General features: G+C 40.0%; 2 long non-coding RNA genes across 2 annotated transcripts in view; one reads left to right on the top strand and one right to left on the bottom strand.

Moving 5' to 3' along the window:
• The window catches only part of LOC137863263 (uncharacterized), a 70,417-nt gene extending 51,958 nt beyond the window's left edge, over positions 1-18,459 (top strand). Inside the window, exons 3-5 of the long non-coding RNA XR_011100807.1 lie at positions 1,410-1,482; positions 7,451-7,646; positions 17,291-18,459. This is a non-coding gene — a long non-coding RNA (uncharacterized lncRNA). The remainder of the gene's footprint in view (positions 1-1,409; positions 1,483-7,450; positions 7,647-17,290) is intronic.
• LOC137863262 (uncharacterized) overlaps positions 10,170-20,032 on the bottom strand; it is a 48,401-nt gene continuing 38,538 nt past the window's right edge. The window contains exon 7 of the long non-coding RNA XR_011100788.1: positions 10,170-19,950. This is a non-coding gene — a long non-coding RNA (uncharacterized lncRNA). The remainder of the gene's footprint in view (positions 19,951-20,032) is intronic.

The following is a 20,032-nucleotide window of genomic DNA, read 5'->3' as shown; positions in this document are numbered from 1 at the left end:
GGCAATGCCCCAGCTCAGATCTTATATTCTGCATTTATAGGGCTGTTTTATGGTCGCTGACCCAACAGCTATTACTCAGACTCCTATGGCACAACATCTTGAGTGCAGAAGCATTGGGATTTTTTTTTCTTCTCTTCACATTTCTTAATTACCACACCTTAGTGAAATCTCAAGAAAAAAAAAAAATCTTTGGCTCTTTTGCTGGCAACATTAGTGCCAGAGTCCAACTAGCTTCTTTAAAACAGCAGGATAACAGCAAAATTATTTTGCTTGAAATAACACAGAATTTGAAAACTGCTTACAGCATGCTGGTTGATTTTGTGGCCAAAACAAACATTCCCATTGAGATAACGTATCACCAAAACTAGAAAAAAAATATATTAATTTAAAGAGTGAAACAGAGCCTGATTAAAATCTGTAACATAGTGCCTTTATCAAACTATTTGACCTTAACAAATGCATTATCAACTTGGATTATGACATTACCCAGAGTTACAAAAAATGGTTTAGAGTCATGCATATAAATACTTTGCCCCTGTCCTTGAAGGTTTAGAAGCTAAATAGAAAAAAGGGAAGAAATAAGCAATGATTGCACCCCTGAGCAACTAAGCCACGGAAAGATGAAACACGCTCAATAAAACAGATTTTTGACATATGAGTATATAACTTGCATATCCTCTATGCCAGATCATGGTCCTAAGAAGAAAGCCATGCTCCTCTTTTAAATAGATCCTATATTCAACTATGTAAAACACAAACACCACAGTTTTTAATGCCAAATGATATTCAGCACCATTCCTTGGCACCCACAAACCCCTTTTATGATCTGAGTTCCCTGAAGGAACCACCAAATGCCCTTGTATCTGCACTGCAGAGGGTACACAGATTTTCAGAAAGATTTTGAGAAGGTTTCACAGCAAAAGCCATTAAACTTATCTATTATAGGATGAGGTGGTTAAAAGAATAAACACCCAGTTTTAATACTTGAAAGGGGTTTTGAGCAGTGCTCTCCCAGGAGCCTATGTTACTAGCTATGCTGATCATGTATGTGCAAATGACAGAGAATTATCCAGGACTGTCCAAGCTAAAAGATCTCACTGAGTACCAGGGTATTATAACAAAATAATTTGAAGAAATTCAGTGTCACTGAGGGGAGAGCATTGCACATACAAGAGACACACACAGGCTCTAGACATTTATGCCAGAAAGATCTCAGTGATTGTGAATAATTTGCCATAAAGCATCAATTCAATGTTCCACAAAAGGGAAAATAGGATACGAGAATATGAGTAGAGAATGAAAACCCAGCAAATATCTTTGTGCTACGTATAAATCCACAGTAGTTCTGGTCATTCTAATTCAAAATAGATACAGAAGATTATAACACTTTGCCTTTTTTTTTTTTTTAGTAAAGAATAACTGATAAAAAAGAAAGAGGGGACATGATATCTAGCCCACAAAATCCATAATAAAGTAGAGAAGGTAAGTAGACAATGATTATTCTCTATTTTTCATAATACAATATGTGGCACCTATTAGAAGAAAGTATTTTTCTCCTCAGGACAAAATAAATGATGGAACTCATTTTCACAGATGTTGCAAGAACTAAAGTATATACGGGTTTAAAAAAAAAAAAAAAAAAAAAAAAAAAAAACTTGAAAATTCACTGCACACTACTAAACATCAGCTTTGAATATCTTAACTGTGGAAACCAAAAGGGTACAGAGTCCCACTGCTCAGCCTCTCACTAAGCACCTGTCACAGACTATGTCTGTCCCGGGAGTTGCTTTGGTTTGACCTGACTTGCCATTTACAACACAATGAACTTCATTATGAAATTTTCAAATACGACATAAAATTGTACTAATAAAATCTGTATATGATGCGAAGAATCATTACAGTAGCAAATGATGGGAGAGGAAAAGGTTATGACTCAAAGCAGCCTGTTATTCTCCTTTTACTGTAATGTAGCTAAACACAGCAAAAGTCTGGGAACAAGGCTACTTTTATAGAATGGAAAACCGTCTCAAAACAGTTGAGCATGAAGGATTTGGAGTTTAATCTCCTCCTACTTCGTATACTACAGCATAAAGAAGCCAAAAGCCTTCAGAGTCCAGAGCTAGAACAAAAAAGACCTGAGTAGAAACAAGGAAATGATCTTGTCCATGAAAAAAACATTGGTAAGAACTCAGTAGACAACTGGGTCCAACTCTACTTTCAGAATGGAGACAGCACCATAGCAGATAAAAAATAAACTATGTACTAGAAACAACTTGTATTGTGTCACGTATCAACAACTTCTGCAGTTTGACAAAAAGGAGGAACACAGATTTGGTTTCTGAGCAGCGGTACCTCTACGAGGTATTTGACTTTTCTGCCAACATGACCAGCTGAAGATACAGAAGTTAGACAAACTCAGCTTTGAAGTACGATGCAGCTTCCCAGTACTAAAAGCTGCTACACTTTGAGACCAGTGGGCTTGAAGTGTTTAAGGCAGAATTTCCTCTCTAAGTAAAAGTTCTGTTCTAGCTCTTAGGAGAAATTCTTCAGTCTGGAAACACAATGGTACAGCTGAAGATACATATAGGTAAAGGGTATTTATCTACTTTAATTGAGACAATGTAGAATTTCTCTTCATGGTCTCACTTGGAATACCTAGCAATTTATACACAAGTATCTGAGAGGATGTGGGGAAAGAAGAGGGATGCTTATCCAAACATCTGAATTGAGTTACCAGTGTCAGAATCCATAGACAAAAGCCCTCATCCTACTACTACTTCCTGCATTTTGGGCCTCATTGTCTTTCATTTTCCTTATTTTCCAACACTAGGAAATGTTGGCTACCAAGTCATGAATATGACAGATACTTGCAATTTCAAGAATAATTCTCACAACTTTGTGATATAATTCAGTCTTGCTTTATTCCAGTATTTCTTCTCCTGAGCTATACAAATGATTTTGTAATGCTAAGGTTAAGGTTCTGAAAAGGTGGTCAGAACTGTCAGGGCAATGGGGGAAATCTCACAGGTGGTAGCTGAGGTCTGTTTTCTCATGTTCAGATCACACTAATCACCAGACTCAGATCTGAGCAGGAAATTAACCCCAAATCAGATTATAAGGGACAGTGAAGCAATTCTTAGAGCATGGCATTACCTGGACACATTTCAGCTAGTTTCCCCAAACACTGATGGTACCTTGCTATGACCTGTTCTCTGCCTCCACTTAAATATTTGGGTGACAAGGAAAGGCAGAGCAGGGGGAAAAATTGCATAGAGTTTAAAATAGGTTGCAATCTCTGGGCTTATCATAGGTAATTTGTAGTATTTAATAGCTCTGATATACAGGAGGTCACATGAAATCATTTAGAAGTCCTGTCTGGATTCAATTTCTAAGAATTTATTAATCTCTGCCTGGCACAGGAGAGATAATGGCATTTCCTTCGGTAGAGCCTCAGCCAGTGCCAAGAGCAGGAGTCCGACTGTCATCAAATCAGCCAGTGAAAACAAGAGGGGTATTTGGTTGTTTATTTATTGAGTCATTCCAGCTTGATATTGGCTTTATGCCAATGCATATAAGTTCAGAGATAAAGAGTTATTCCTAACGATAGCAGGACAATCCATTTCTCCCCATTACGGCACAGAAGCCTAATGCTAAATTAAATCTGATCCCAGATATGCTGGTAACCTGAACCTCGACTTTCACAAGGGAGAAAAGGTTTGAGACAAGTTGGGACACATCCAGAGAAGGGTCATAAAGGTGCAACGAGCCAGATCCCTGCATAAAAGTTTTGCTGCCTTTCAACAGGCCAGTGCAGATTTGAACTTGGAAAGGTCCAAAGGAAACTATTTAAACCCACGTCCCAGAATGCAGAGTGAGCTAGTGGGATTGCTTGGGAGCCTGGAGTGGCATTTTTATAGAGCAAACAATATAAAGTAAATAAGGGAGAATGACAACCCTCTGTGCACTCTAAAAGAAAACTAAAAGTCCCACCAGTGTGCTCTGCTTCTCAAAGAACACAGGAGCCAAATGCAAGCATGTTAAAAGGCTGTAGCCTGGAAGAACTGTTTTTTCCCCCTTCTTTAAAGCAATGAAATGGTTCAACAACCTTCTGAGAAGGTGAAAAATCTTGCCTGTCTACATTTGCAAGAGCAGCCTGAATTACCTGCCTTTCCCTTTAAGCATTTTCAGATACAAATCAAACACAGATGGCCCATTATGTTTATGACCTCACTGTCAATTGCTCTAGATAGTGCATGCATTAATTATTGAAATATTTTCATAGTATACAACTTTTTAGTGTTCACATTGTCACAGATAATTTCAACTTTCTGATTAGAAGGAGGTATAAACAGCGTTATTTATGAAAATTAAACTCTTGAATACTGTAAAAGCCACAAATATATTTGGACTTTTTTATAATGCCTAAAAAAAAAAAAAAAAAAAAAAAAAGCCAACAACAACAACAAAAATCCTGGCCTCAGTCCTGAAAGTCAACATTATGTTAACATTCCCTGCGATACATAAACGATGCCAAAACCTATTACAATTGCAGTAAATTTTGATTACCGGAGTTGTTTGTTATTTATGTCTAGAAGATAAAGATAATATTGGGAATAGCCCTCTTCTTTTCTGTATATAAATTACATCCATAAAATTATGTGATTTTTAAACAGCCCACCACACCCACCCCCCCCCCAAAAAAAAAAAAAAAAAAAAACTTGACTGAGGTATTCAAATTGTTGTGTCTATCCTGGCTCAAGAAAACAACCATTGCAGAGTGAGCAGGCAGTGCCATTTCTTTAATTTTAGTTTACTTTCATTGGTAAAAATCCAACAACTCTAGACCAAGCCCAAAATAAAATGTCCACAGAATAGCAAACAGCTCCTAGGAGCAGCACAGGAACCATTTTAAGAATAGGATTATCAAAAACACAAGTTTCCCCAGAAACATCCCATTGACAGTGTTAAGATTCTCCCAGCAACAAGATTTAAGTTTTCACACTCATGAGCAAAGAGGAATAAACACAAACCTCCACTTCCTTGGGGATACAAAGGATAAAAGGAGGGAAATTGCCTTTCTGCTAGCTAAGTTTGAGGGAGTACCTTGAGAGCATTAGTCAACAGCAGACCCCCTGACATCAAATTGGGATGTCCCATGTGTGAATGGCCACCAGCCCCAAGCACGAGCTCCGTACTGCCTGCTTATCACTGGATCCAAATGCCGTATTCCTGAAAAAATATTTAATTTTGAGTTCCTGCAGTATTTTTCTCCTCCCAACAGCTTAGATTCATATTGCAACAAACTTTTCCATGTAGGATCTGTCTTCCTCCATTAGGAAAGAAACAAAGATGTTCTTATTCCACCTGCTATTTTAAAAAATAACACATCACCTGGTGACTAAGATTGCAAGAAGTATCTCTCTGGCCAGGGAAAAAAACAAAAATACAGCTTCTTTTACTTATAGTTTTTATTGCCTTAACCTATCTGCAAGACAAAACTAGAAAGGGAACCCCAAATTTATGGGGTGAAGAATTAAACGAGTTAATCTTTCCTAGAATATTCCAGATGAGCAAACAGAGAACATGCCTTTCCAATATTACTATTTTCAGAAAACCCTTCCAATAAGTGGATACCATCCAAAGCAGCAAAGGTAGAAATGAGGGGGGGAAGGAAGAGAAAGAAACATCTCATGGAAGTAGCCCAGGGGAGAAATAAGTTCAGGACTAGCACATTTACACCTTTCTTGATTTATTTAAGGCACAAGAATAGTGTAATATGACCTGTTTGCTTCACTAACAAGCTTTTATATTTGCGGCAGATCAAGTCCAGACCCACTTCCAGTGGCACAGGCACCTCCCAGCCCCACAGAGGCTAGGCACACGGTCCTGAGGCCTCTTTAGTTTCCCAAAAGTAGGAGGTAAGGGGGCATATAAAGAAAATATATATATATTTATTTTTTTAGCCAAATGTTGTAATGAAGCAGTGGAGTTACCTAAAATAGCTCCACTTCACACAAAAAACCCAGGACTTATTTTGTAGAACAAGCAGGGTTTTGCTTTTTATAAATCCCAGGTTTGCATTCCCTTGCCCTCACAAGGAACCACACCAAACAGGAGTTCAGGTTCCCCCACAAAACTCTCCCAGCCCCTCATGTTACTCGTCTGAAAGGATCAGCATCTGCTACAGGTGATCTAGTGGTCAAAATAACTGAAAAAGAGAAACAGATGACAAATAAAAACCTACATTTTCTAAGATACACTTTCCCTCTCAAAATGGAGAGCTCTAACTCCTCCAAGCTCCCAGCATTCTTCTGTGCCCATCTCCACCACAGGCCCCAGCTGGCAATAAACTTGGTGGGCCTGTGCTCAATTATTTCAGTGGATCTTCTTCTTTGGGGGGACAGACCCTGCGTGCTGCTAGAGTGAAGTTGGAAAGGAAAGGGGAGGTTTTACTTGGGCAGAAGCTGCTCTGAACCTGAAGGAAGGGATAAGGCCACTCTCTTCCTCTGCTTCTCCACAAAACTGCTCTCGGTCCATCCTTCCCGTTTGTTCCAAAGTTACTAATGCTAGGCTTTGTGAGGTCTAAGACACAGAAGTAGAGAGATGAGGCTTCTTAATTTTTCCCCCTGTAGAGGTCTGCTTAGTTCTGCAGTTTGAAAAGTTAAAGCTACTACTTCTGAGTGCTTTAAAGGGCTCGCTAGTGCTTTATATGGCTAAATCCACTCTGCCTGGACTAGGAAGAGATAAGAAATACTAACTTCTCATTTGTTCTTTTTCTTTTCCTCTCTCTTCTATATAGAAGGTAGAGGTTGGGTTAGGTTTTGTCCCCCTAGATAAATGGGCAATGTATCATTTAACTGCAGCAAACACTACTGGTTTCTCTTTCCTATCTACTGCAGAGGAAAGTGGATGTTCAGGAAAGGATGGATCCTACTGAAACGTGTTTGGAGCTGGTGGAGGTGGGCTTGCTGTGCAAACAGATCTGTAGGGATTTATGATGATCAGTTTTTCAAGCATTAGGAAAGTCTGAGAGCACATTATTTTTAAATGAGTTATATATTTAGCGCTATGCCCGCCATTCTTTCAGTTCTAATTTTAGAGGGCAGGGGACAACTCTGGCACTATTGTAGCCTTGTCTAAATTTAATATAGTTGAGCAGCTGATGATTATCAGAGAGATTGCCTTTTTGGTCCTTCAGGAATTTTTCACTCAGGAAAGAAAGTCACTGTAGTACTCTGCTTGGGGTATTGTACAAGCTGTTGTAGTACATGAGAAAGAAAAGTGTGCTCTGAAATAGCTTTTTAAGCCTTACCTCTTCATCTAGTCACAGTTTTCAGATACAGGACAAGTAAAGGTGTTTGTTTGGGGCAATATTTTCCTGTTGAAATAGTAACTTACTCTGGCGTCTCGCATATGCCAATACCCTGGTGTTACCCCATCTCCCGAGCAGTGCTGAGGATCTTCCAGTTCACCAAGTGCATTGTGGATGGCATGAGCATGCCTTTCCCCTCTGCTTGCCTGATGCCAAGGGTCGGACAGGTCATCCTGAGACATGGTTTGAAGACCAGAAGAGGAACTGTTCTAGTCCTTCAGTGCCGTTTCTATCAAGATAAAGTCCCAGACCAGCCCCCAAGTTACAGCCATGGGTAAGTGTGACTTTTAACTCTTACATGGTGGAAGACAGTCTAGACCTCAATGTGTTTTTCTTCAGGCTGTGGAGAGTTTGTTGTCTCAAGCAGTGCCTCTGAATTTGTCAAATGATATTTGGCATTTATAGTTTATGGAAACAGAGGGACTTGTAATGCAACGATGTGTTTTTAAGTGTAAGTGATTAGAGGCAACATATACAAACATTTCAATATTAGAGGCAAACTTAATCAGCATAACTCCAGACAGTGTCAAAGACTCATTCTAGACAAAGGGTGTTTAATGAATAACTGTAGAAAGAGGCCTTGCAACTTCCAATATGTATTAGGCTTTCTGCCTTCTCTGTGAAATATATTAAAAGCCTTAAGAAGGATTATTGATGCTGGCAAGTAAGTTTAAGCAGCCCTCAGAAGTTCCTGACATGTTGTGTACGGCATTAGATTTTTGCATATGGTTTCTCCCTCAACACTTAAGTGCTTTGAGGTTGGGGTGACTGCAGGTCTCTGAGAAAGCAAGATTGATAAAGCAAAGCAATCGGTGTTATTTCCTATGCATGAAATTGATTAAATGCTTCACTAAATGGCTTATAAATTTGGCTCTCATATTTCTGTCACCCACTGCAAAGATTACAGAAACTCCGTCTATAACCATGTTGTATACAATACCAAATTACAAAAGGTTGTAAAAACTAATGTTTTGTTTAAAGTTTTGAGCAGGACCATATGCCTTTGGTGACCTTGAGTAAGCTATTTTAATTCAAAACATTTCAAAGAGTAGTGAAAGAAAAAAATCCATCTGCATAACAAAACCAAACTAACACAATTTAATACTTAGTATGGAGCATATCATTTTTACTTATTGCCAGAAAAATACGTGTTGAATGCCTTCCTACTAGAATATTATAATTTTATAGGTACTAAGTGTATATGGCATGAAACCTAACAGCTCAGGTTTCCCCAGGCTGAATTTGTTTTTCTTTTATGAACTCTGTTATCAAATCTATCTGGGAAGTTACACAATCCCCTTTACACTAGAACCCCCAAGAAGGAGGCACTAGTGTTTTTGACCTCACCAAACCCTTTAAAGCGAAGCTTTATTGATTCTACCTTAGCATAGTTTTTCATTACCTAAAGATAGATGAGAAACTGAGGCATTCACACTGAGGATCTCAAGATCCCAAGAGCAGGTGGGAGCGCAGCTTGATCCTGTATCATCCCTTTCACATGGTGTCCTGTAAACAGCCAAAGGACTTTCTGCAGGCTGGGTGTTGAGGTTTAGCTCTACAAGCATAGTCAGCTGCTGCAGATCTACTGGTGCAATATTAATTTCCTGACTATGCTTAGTCGCCTACAGTGTCCTGCACATGCTTAACAGCTGCCGGCTACACCCAGAGCTATGCTCTCAGTCCACAGTAGAACAAACTTTGTGACAATTGAGATTTTTTATTCTAAAATCTTGTGTGGACTTGTGCCTTGGCTGTCCTGGCATAAAAATATGTGACCTAGAAACTTTAACTGTGTAACTGTAGGAAAGGATGATACTTAAAGTCACAGATATGAAGCATGCTATCCAAAGTTACAGCTAGATGCTAAAAAAAAGCAGATTGCTTTATAAATCCAGTAACTACTGTTCTTCTGACAGTCATAGAAAAAAAAAACTTACAGTATCTTTTTTACATGCAGCTCCATTTTATAGATGGGAAAACTAAGGTTCAGTAAGCAAATAGGGTTTGTCCAGTGTCACAGAATAAGCTTTCTGGCAAAGCTTGAGGCTGAGCTCTAGCTCTTCTGCTACCCAGAGCTTTAAGAACTCCACCATACCCTCCTTAGCTATAGAAATAAAGATCTGAAGCGATTAAATGTAAGTACTGAAGCGAAGCTCATAGCAAGCAAGAGTGAATTGGCATGAAATGCAAATGTAAGCATGAGAAAATAATCCGTGTTTTAACCATAGATGCCTGTTTTCTACAGGAAAAGCTATGTTCTCCTATAACATTTACAAGCCATCATGTCCCCAGCAAGGATTAACATTTGGCATCGAAGTACTGATCTGGCAAAGAGCTGCCAGTAACGTAATCTCTTTTACAACCAACGACATGCTTAAAGTCTTGACGGACTTGACCTCTGCCCATTGCTAATCCCTCACTTTCTTGCCCATTCAAATGTATATCTTTAAAGAGATGGCACCAAATGTATAGCAAACAGCTAAAGTATCTGAAGGTGAAACAAGAGCTGCCCAGAGAAAAGCATAGGGTGCAGGGAAATCTGAGTGTTTCTTACCAACTAGTCATGCGCTGGGATTTTGACCCCATCATGGGGAAGAGGTGCTTGTTCAGTTATACACGTGCAGTGACTTTTCTTCCCAAGACAGGAGAGCACACCTTTTGGCAAGAAGGTATTTGACTGGATTACAGGAGTACTGGAGAGCCCCAGCTATAACCACTCTTTATGCTCACACAGTATGAACAGTCCTTGGTCCCAAAGGATAAAACTTAAAGTGGATGAAGCTCACACATGGAAAAATGATGTATAAAGAGACTTTATATTTTACTGAATCAGTTTCCCAACTCCCAGTTCAGGCGTTTGGTTGAAAAAACGAAGTGATAGATTTACACTATATTCAGAGAAAATAACAGCCAATCCAAAAAGATTCCAGCTGTCTTTTCTTTCATTTGTATGACAACCAGTCCTGGGACACATGCCAGCTCCCCAGATATTGCTGCTTCACAGTCTAGTTATTCTAACTTCTGGCAACTGGTTATTTGACCTCTTGGTGGCTTGTCGTTTTAATATCACTTTCTCTATGTGGATAATCTAGCGGGAATCCCTCCTTTATAATGCAACAGTCTATACATGGTAATTAGCCAGAACACTGAAGTATTGTGCTGTTAAGTCCAGTGTTGAGCTACAGCTGAGGAACACTTACTGTGGTTGGAAAGCACAAAAATATGGTTAAGTCTCCTGTTTGTGAATTAGTAGTCCCCAGACACTTGAGAGAAAAGTCTAATCTTTTCTATGCCATGTGTTATATACCAGTTTTGGATTGCTTTCTAAAGCCATGTGATAGCAATCTCCTCCCAGGTGCCTGCAGCCCTGGCTCCAAAGGACATACAAAGAGGAGATCAGCCGAGTAGCATCAATCCTCAAAGCCCTTTGATGAGTTACACCACTTTGGTGTAAGAAACCAGCCAGGTGTAAAAACTTTCTGGTATTCCTCTGTCCCATTACCAGTGATCATGAAAAGGCATAAAAGCCAGTGGAGTGCTCTGTGTCCGATAGAGATCCTCCAGTAAATGTCCAGCACTGTTGGGTGAGGGTTGCTTTTCATTAATTTCCAAAGCAGCCTAAAAGCATCTCAGAAGAGTCCAGTGTCTCTAGACATCTAATCTTCTGATGTTGTACTCAGTAAGAAAGCATGCAGCAATCCAAACAGCAGAAGCATCCATATATCTTTAAGGCAATATTCTATTGTAAGCCATTTGTCCACCATGAACAGTCAGAGCACAGCCGTAGATTTTCCAGCAGTCTAGGAATGGGATCTTAGAGAATAGTGTATTCAGTCTGACATGGACTTAAATAGGTTTCAGAATAATCCATTATGCATCAAGTGTTTAATCGACATAATTAATATTTTTAAGGGAAGCCATTTACATTGTGAGTTCTATACACATTATTTACAATTTCAACAGTAACAGTTAATGCTCTGTGACAAACTATATTGTTTCCAGCTTGTTATCCATTCATAACAAGGTCAATCTATTACCATTATTTTTGTGAACGTAGCTGTTACCTTGAGGCAAAAAGTTAATTGTAAATTACAGAGGAGGGATTGAGTTTTTTCAACTGTATTCACTGTAATGCGAGGTAATGGTGCTATTTTATGAAACATTTACATTTAAAAGCATTTTGTTATTCATATCAGACGCGCTGGACAAATTCACTTTCAAACTTTTCAAGAACTTAATGGAAAGGGAAGAGCCATTTGAGAGGATACAGCTGAACATTTCATAACCATTGCAGTTAAAACCAGATGCAGTCTCATCTATTTTTCCCCAATGTCTGGGACTGATCCCCCTGCCATTACTGTCCAATACAACCCTGGGAAGCGCTTAGTGCTCTGAGAAGCAGAGTTGATTGTAATTTAGAGCAACACTCGAGCTCATGTGTTACAAGAGTGGTCTGTAAGAGATGCATCTTAAGCTTTTATTCAGCCCCCTGATCTACATAGAATGTGGTGGGTTTTTTTTTTGTTTTTTTTTTTTGCACAATTTCTACTGTGCTGGCTGATGCCCTAGAAGACAAAGTTAGTTCTTATATTTATGCCCTGCCTTGTTTGCTCTTACCTGAATAAAAGTCAAGCGTGTGTATGGAACCTCTGCTTCCCAGATCTTGGCAAGAGAGCCATCATAAAATCTTTCCCACATGTTTGAGTCATCTCAGGGCAAAACACACAGGCTTTCCATTAGGTCATGGAGTTGTCCATCTTAGTAGACAGTGGAGAGGTGGCACCGTGTAATCCAGCCTAGACAGTGCTTCTGCTGTGCCCCCAGGTATGGCAGGTCTGCCCACCACACTGGTGTCCACCTCCATTATCTTCTCCAGCTGTGCTTTGAATTAGGTGGCTGACTTCACTACGTTTGATTCTGGCTTCGATTATAACACTGGCATTGAATCTTCACAATCGCTTCCAGAATAATAGAAGACAAACTCGTAAACACTGAATATTTTCAGCCAACTAAGGGAAGCAAGAGGATGACACTGAACAGATGCAGGAATGTGTTTCTGGTAGCATAGGAATAAAAAAAGTATCTTAGTTTTATCTTCCTTTCTCTGCTGCAGAATAGGCAGGTGAGAGCTGTTGGGATATTTGTCTAAACCGTCCTGTAAAAGGTGTGTTCTAACTTCTCAGTGAAGTTTGTGTAGCGAGCTAGTGGTGCTTGGGTGAAAAGAAATTGATTTCCTCTGAGATTTTATGGAGAGCAATTTAAATTTGTTAAAACCGTTGTTCTAACATCCCAATGCTCACTTGAAAAATCTGCTCCTTTCTTCCTTTAAGTCCTAATGAAAAAGAAATTTGTCAGGCTTATGTCTTCTATCTGAAAGACTTAATATGCTAAATCAGACCAGGTTTTCTTTTACCACGCACTCAGACAAACTTCAAGGCATTGTCAAGAATTAGCACGTCTCACTCAGGAAGGGTTAAGTACCATTATTTCTGTGGTCTCCGTCACTGGTAGTATGTTCAAAGTGCACAAAGCTCAAGACATGAGCATTCTTCGTCCAATAACTTGTCCAGTAATTGGTATATTGATTGCTAATGTCATCATGTTTTAGTATATATAAACCCTCTCACTCTATCATACAGCCGCCAACAATCCAAGAAGTCATTGTTTATTCATTGTAACTCCCAAACTGGCCGTGTCAGATTCTGCTTGAGGCCTTGCTGATAAAAATCAGCAGATGATTGGGCACACACATTCTTAACATGGCTGACCCATGACATCTTAGGGCCAGCAGGGAGCCTGTCATTATGTGTACAATACTCTTCTTTCTTTCCTCTTATCTATTCCCAGATGACTTTGAGATTTTTATTAACTCATTAATGACTGAAGATGTCATTAAAGAAGAGGGGGGGGGGTATAAGGGAAGAAGGAGGGGAAGGGCATTTTGTTTGTTTGTTTAAAAGTGGAAAGCAGCAAGACATTGGCCCTGAATAAGGAAAGGTGGAGAAAGCTGAAAGTCAAAACTGATCAGAACCAGAGGAAAAGATCGTTCTTTTATTAGGATGCCTGATGCTAAGCTTCAGAGAGTACAGTTGGGAAAAATATTAGGCCTTTTTTGAAATACAATTAAGAAGGGAGGGATTTATCTACAAAAGAAACAGCCAAAAAAAAAAAAAGTGCAGAAGTTTATGTAGTACAACTGGTATCTCTGCAGGCATGGCAAGGTGTGTTCCTGGTACTGTCTAGGTGTTCAAATTAGAGTACAAAACTCATTCCGAGTCTGCATTTTATCATGTGCCTTTAAAGTATGTTGTTTTATACGAAGAAATAATATCTGCTTTTTTAGTTTCTCTTCTAAATATGTCAGTTGAACAGATTCTGAGCAACGTTATGTAGTAATCACACCTGCAGCTCTATCCCAGTTTTCTCTTGCATCTTAAGAATTCTATCTGTAAACGTGGCAAACTGGTGGATGTAAATTTGCATAATTTTGAGGTCAGGATTTGATTGTATTCAAATATATTTGGTGCAGTATTTTCAAGTGAGTTTGCTCCTAGCCAACTTCTGATCCTAAAGCAGTCAATCATTAAACGTGCCTTGAATTCAGGATAAAGAATTCGTTCCATGCTATATGCCGGTCTTCTACTTTAAATTTTTGCCTATACTTTTTAATTTGTCTTGAACCAATGATATTTTTGTTGGAAGCTGGATTTGTGTGACAATGACAGTTTTCATTTTCTTCCTGGAGCTTGAGTGTTTCCTATAATTAGAGGCTCATTGGTTTAGTACCAAGGACTTAATATTTTAAGGATTGAAATTACTTTATTTTAATTATTGCTGTTTGTGGACTGAGGAACAGCGAATGTTTTTTCTCTCTCAGGCAGCTGCCCTCCATGTGGGTGTTGATCTCAACCTAGACATCTATGGTGGGATTGTAGTGATAGCGGGTGGTAAGGTGACAGAGCTAGGTGTCATCTGCATTGGCTGGCTTCTAATAATCTTTGTTTCAATGTCTGCCTTTTTGATGAGATGAGTGGAAGAATGATGAGCCTTTTTCCCTGAGGGACCCACAAGTATTGATATAAAATAATAAAGAAAACTCTCTGCATGGGACTAAAATACTAAAATCAACTCAAACAGGCGTCTGCTTATTCCTTCTCATAAACTGCAGATAGAGGCTCTGCAATCAGGCGTATCTGTCAGACCTTGCACCAACTACAGCAAGTTTTAGAACTCCTAATAGGAGTTTAAAAGAATTTAATTGTCATATTGTTTCTGAGACTCTCCTTTCTCTTCACACAACAGATGATCCAGATCACCTAGGCCACAGAGTAAGTATATTTTGAGGAACAGTTGTCACATTTGCTGTGTACTGCATCCCTATGAATGCAATGGATGCTTTCTGCAATGTTAGCAGGCATTTCTGGCTTGCTTCTTTAAGAGGGATATTTTTTCCTTTTGTCTTCTGATAATTAACATAGCATCCATCGTCTGTATTGCAGTGAGAACTGGGGTTCTCCGCCAAAGGTCAGGGATTTGTGCAAGGTGCTGTTTGAGGCTTTAAAAACTATGTATTTTAAAGGAACACAGATAAAGAACACAGTTTGGGGTGGGGAAAAAAAAAAAAAAAGCCTGGCTTTTTCACATCAGCATATGCTGGCCTAATCAGCTACGCCCAGCTTGGGTCAAGGTGTGCCACCTGCCTCACGCACCTTGCTGCAAGGAAGCTCTCCTTCCCCGTCACGTTCTACCATCCAGCCTCCCTTCCATCGTGTCTGAAGTAGGAACCTGTGATGAATCTTTGGATAATGGACTGTTGCTTTGACAAACTGCTCCTCTAGTGAAACACGTGCCTGTCTTGGCGACAATAATAGCAAAGTGCGGATTTTGTGGAAGAAATAGAGGCTTTGAGGGCTACAGCACCAGACTCTGAGTCTGTAAATTGCTGGACTGGGATGTTAGATGCCTTTTAATATTTTCAAACATCCAGTAGAGTAATGAAAGAACTGTAGGACTATCCTGATGTAAGACCTCGGGAGAGTTGTTTTCAGAGATCGTGGGAGCTCACAACTTGTTTAAGAACATGAAGTCCTATCCAAGTAATAGCTGGAAATAAGTTGCTTGATTTTTCTATCCCCAAAGACAAATTCTTGTAATAGCAAAAGTGTAAAATCCAACAAAGAGAGGCTTGATACTTTCAGATACTCTGGCCACTTCACAGTGGAAAAAAAAGGCATACTGACAGTGAAGCTATTTGGGGTAAATAATGAGGACAGACTTCTCAGAAATAAACTGGCATGGATTTGGCCGTGAGATGTCAGATTCATAACTTGGGAAATGAAAGCCTCTATATACTGGAGAGCAGGCCCTACCCCAGCAGTGGCAATTCAGCCTTCTGAGCCGCAGGGATTTCTTTATAAGCAGTGGTATATTAAATGTGGAATCGGGTAGGCCAAAGGGACAGCAGTAAACCAGAGACAACGTGCAGTGACCAAAAATGAGCTAAAGCCAGACACACTAATTACTCTGCAGTAATTTTGTTTTCCTCTGGAGTTGACTGTTACCTCTTGCACCTGGAAGGTAAATGCTTTTCCTATCACTAAAGTTTTGCATCTAGTATATATTTTTTCAGTTTAACTGCAGCTGGGCAGAATGTAATTTTTGTCCATTTATCCGATTTAGTACTTCTGTTGATGTAGAGGCAAGGGGTGAATTTTTCTACTGTGTGCATCGCTGGCGTGGGCTGAGGAAGAGCACTTTTAGACAGGCCTAGGTCAACAAAACACATTCATCCATCACATCTGCCAGAAAGGAAAGATAGTTGTCTCGATGCTCAGTCAATCCGAGACCTTTCTGCTGAGTCAACTGACAAGATTGCAGATCTTTGTGACAATGAGGACGCTTATCCGCTAGTAAGTGGACTGAAGACCACCTACGTGTCTGGCTGTGGCTCTCCAGCTCAGGAGGCTCCGAGCTTCTCCTGAACACCAGCGGGCTGCCCCTCGCAGTCATCTCCTCACTATAGGCATTGCTACCAAAAACTAAACTGGAGTAAGGGAAAATAAAAGGAAGGGATTCTGAGGTGATAATGGAGGAAGGTGTGAGAGCCAGTAGGAAGTACAGTAAAGAAACCCATGACAAGTCATGATAAATGGGTCGTTATAAAATTCATGTTTAGGCTGCACCAGTCTGGGGATAATGCCATTCGTCATGGCAACACTGGGGCACTAATGAGCCCTCATTGCATATTCATGGCTTTGGCGCCTCTCTTCTCTCTCTGCCTCCCTCCCACCCCGACCCAATGCCTGGTAAATATCTCCACCTCAAGCTGAAACTCGACTTAGGCTGCTTTTTTTTATTTGTTATGTTGCAGCAATTACACTGTAAAAGTGCTGCACAAGATTGATTGCTCTGATCTGTAGTTCAATTGTAAATTAGAATACACATCCCCCTGGGGACACACGGCCCCTATTTGTGATTAAGAAAAAAGCCCCATAATAGACTAATAGCTAAAGTTCTCTCTCTTTTACTTTCAGGCAATTAGCTTGATGAAATGGCCTCTTTTTGTGTACCCTGGAAGTGTAAACCGATATCATAATGAAGTATATGATGTTTATTCTATTATTTTCACCTTGCCATCTATGCAGGAATGCATAAATAATGGCTGCTTTGTCTAGTACATTTACTGATTCAGGAGTAAACTATGTCTTAAAGATGCAGCGTGTGATCCTGCAGCCTTATGTTAAGCTGAGCACCTTGACAAGTCCCTATAAAAACTGATGTTCTGCCTAAAGAAGTTGGAGACCATTTTTAGTCAGGTGATTAAATACTGTTCACAAGGCACTTACATTTATAGAAAACTTTAATTGGAAAGTCTTCCTAATAACCTTGTGAGAAAAATAAGGTGTTTCCATTTTACAGAAACAAAAACTGATGGGGAGATGCTGAGCACGTTACGTGAGCCCACACAGGACCTCAGTAAGCACTTAAGAAATCCTAGCTCTTTGGGCATTTTTCAGGTGCTCAAATTCCCTTTCCTCTCTTGTAAAGCACTTTGAATGTTGTCCTGGATGGTTCACGGAGTGGCTCTGACCTTAGCGTGCCTCCAAGGTGTAAAGCTCTGTTGTCACGGTTGCCTTCATGTGACATTCATGGCTACAGATCTTTCACCTGACCCTGGGGTGGATATGGTCATGCCCACGTTCAATGCCGTGTGTTGGATGCTGGCTTCCCCAAGGCTCAATTTGAGCTGTCAGTCTGGAGGAGTCATGTTGTGCAATGGTGTTAGAGCACAGTGATGGTGTTCGTGCAGTCGAGCTCAAGATAAATATCTGGGAAGAAAACTGCCCTGTGATGGTAGCTCCGTGCATACCTCCTTTGGGACAAAAGGTGCTTCTCCAGTAGCATTTCCCCTTGGCCCAGGAGTGCCCTTTAAGTAAATTCTCCATCTGACCCCGCTTACCATGCTCTGCAGCACGAGGCAATCTTGGAGCACGCAAAGTAAGTGCTCGTTTGCAGAGTTAACCGCGTGATGCAGCTAGCGGGCTTTCAGTCAATGGGAGCACACCAGAGCTCATCCAAGTAAGACTATGACATGCAGTGACCTAGGCCTAGTCCCTGCTCTTCCGTGCCCAGTGTAGACGTGCCTTTATTTACCTGTGTGCCAAGTGAAGTGTGGTCCCCAGGTCCCTATCCAAGTAGTTAGGGGAAGCTCTTAATATGGCTGGGAAGGCATTTGAAATAGCCTGAAAAACTTGCATGAGGAAACTGCACTGGTTTATGTATAACTCCATCAGTTTCTCTCCAATGGAAATAATATTTCTGAGTTTAAATGTTATGTAAAAGAGGTTCTATAGGGGAATATAACAGTCCGGAAATGTTTTGTTAAGAAATGCTACTGATGCAAACCTTTAAAGGGTAACACTGTGCATGGCTACAATACCATATTCTGTTTAAACTTGTTCATCATTGTCTTCTTGCATGACAGCCCTGGCATTTAAAATATGTTAGGGGTGACACAATACTTTCACCTGGTGCAGACATATATCACTGGAAGGATGTTCTCATAAACAAAGTGCTGCAGGCTATGATCTTATCGTTCTCGTCTTCCTTCTTCTCCGTTCAATGACAAACACGTATTTCTCTTTGCTCCACTTTCTGGTCTAGAGCAGCCTGGTGCTGGAGCAACAGGTGGTGTTGCAAATAGGAACAATGAGCATTGGTGGGGGCCTGGTGGAGGCAAGAAATGGGGGGCAGCAAGCATGCAACATTTTCCAGTGCTTGGGATGGTACACCCATTCCATGCAGTGCTGTAGTTTTATTGCATGAACAAAAGTTTTCTCACATGCTTGCCTGCACGTGCATGTTTTTTTGAGAAAGGCATAAAGCAAATTAGCGTGTTCACATGTAATTAGCCGGCTATTAGTGTGGTTCAGCCAAGGCAATAGGCAGGCAGTAAACTTTGAGATAGCTCACAGATAAAAGGACTGAGGGTGTTCTGGAGAAAGCTGGAGGTAACAGTTCAGAAAAATTCCTGATAAACTGAGCCAACATTTAAGGATGTTCCTTCCCTACACCGTTAACACTGCACAGTGTAGCTGTTGTGTGCCCCCTACAAAGCCTAGCCCCTCTTGGCATCCAGGGCTCCTTCATCTTGGATAGCCCACTTTTAAATTATTTCAGAGTTAATTATCATTTTTTGTTTAAACACATTAGTCTGTGGACTATAACTGTGTGAAATTCCCTGCCCATGCTTTCCGTCCTTCTTGTGACAATGTATGAAAAAGGGACTAAGCCCTGTGGGGGCTGGAACACCTCCAGATATTTATCTAGGAGCGTAGATGATCAAGTGTAATAAAAAAAAAAAAAAGTTATCACTTACCGTACGTAAGCATCACACTTGGAAAGGAACCCTCAGTGTGTCTGAGTTCAAGTCTGTGCCACTTCCATGAAAATGTGGGTATTTTAGTAAATCTTTGTGCTAATGAAAATGTCATTATATTTTCCTCTCATTTTGTAGCTAGCAGAGAAGTACTTTTTTCTATCCTTTGGGAGTTTTCAAGATTTCATTTTTCCAACTAATTCTCTGGCAAACCAATAAGTTTGAGGGGAAAAAAAGTCACTGAATCATTTCCTTCAGTAATTTCAAAATATTTCATTTTTTGCATTCATTTATGAATTAAAAAATTAAATGAAAGCATATTTCAAAGCAAATATTAATTTCAAAAAGTATCTATTAGGGCACATTACATGATTTTGATGCATCTTTAACATCTTTAACTCTTTTTCAGTTGGGAAGCCTCATGAAAACTGAGTTGCTCCCTCCAAACCTTTTTGCCTGTTTGGCTTTATCCTATAGAAGGTTTTCATGGGAAACCCTAAACATAATCCATTTGTATCATCAATTCAGTATCTCAGGGTGGTTTTGTTTGGGATGGCTTCTGAAGAGGAACAGTAAAGAACTTTGTGACCTTGCACAAAGCATTTCTGTTAACCTAAAAATAACGTAGGAGGCTTTGCACAGCTTGCCCACTTTCTTTGCTGGTATGTAAGCTCCATAGCAAGTCTGATAGGACTCCATCCTGCAAGAAAAATGCACACCTGAGGAAACATCAGAGGAAATCTCTTCTGATGTGCCAAATAAGTGGAAGAACTAGCACTGTC

Source organism: Anas acuta, chromosome 12 (genome assembly GCF_963932015.1).
Source record: "Anas acuta chromosome 12, bAnaAcu1.1, whole genome shotgun sequence".
NCBI classification, from domain to species: Eukaryota; Metazoa; Chordata; class Aves; order Anseriformes; family Anatidae; genus Anas; species Anas acuta.
Note: the sequence above shows the minus strand (reverse complement) of the source record. Positions and strands in the feature narration are given on the sequence as shown.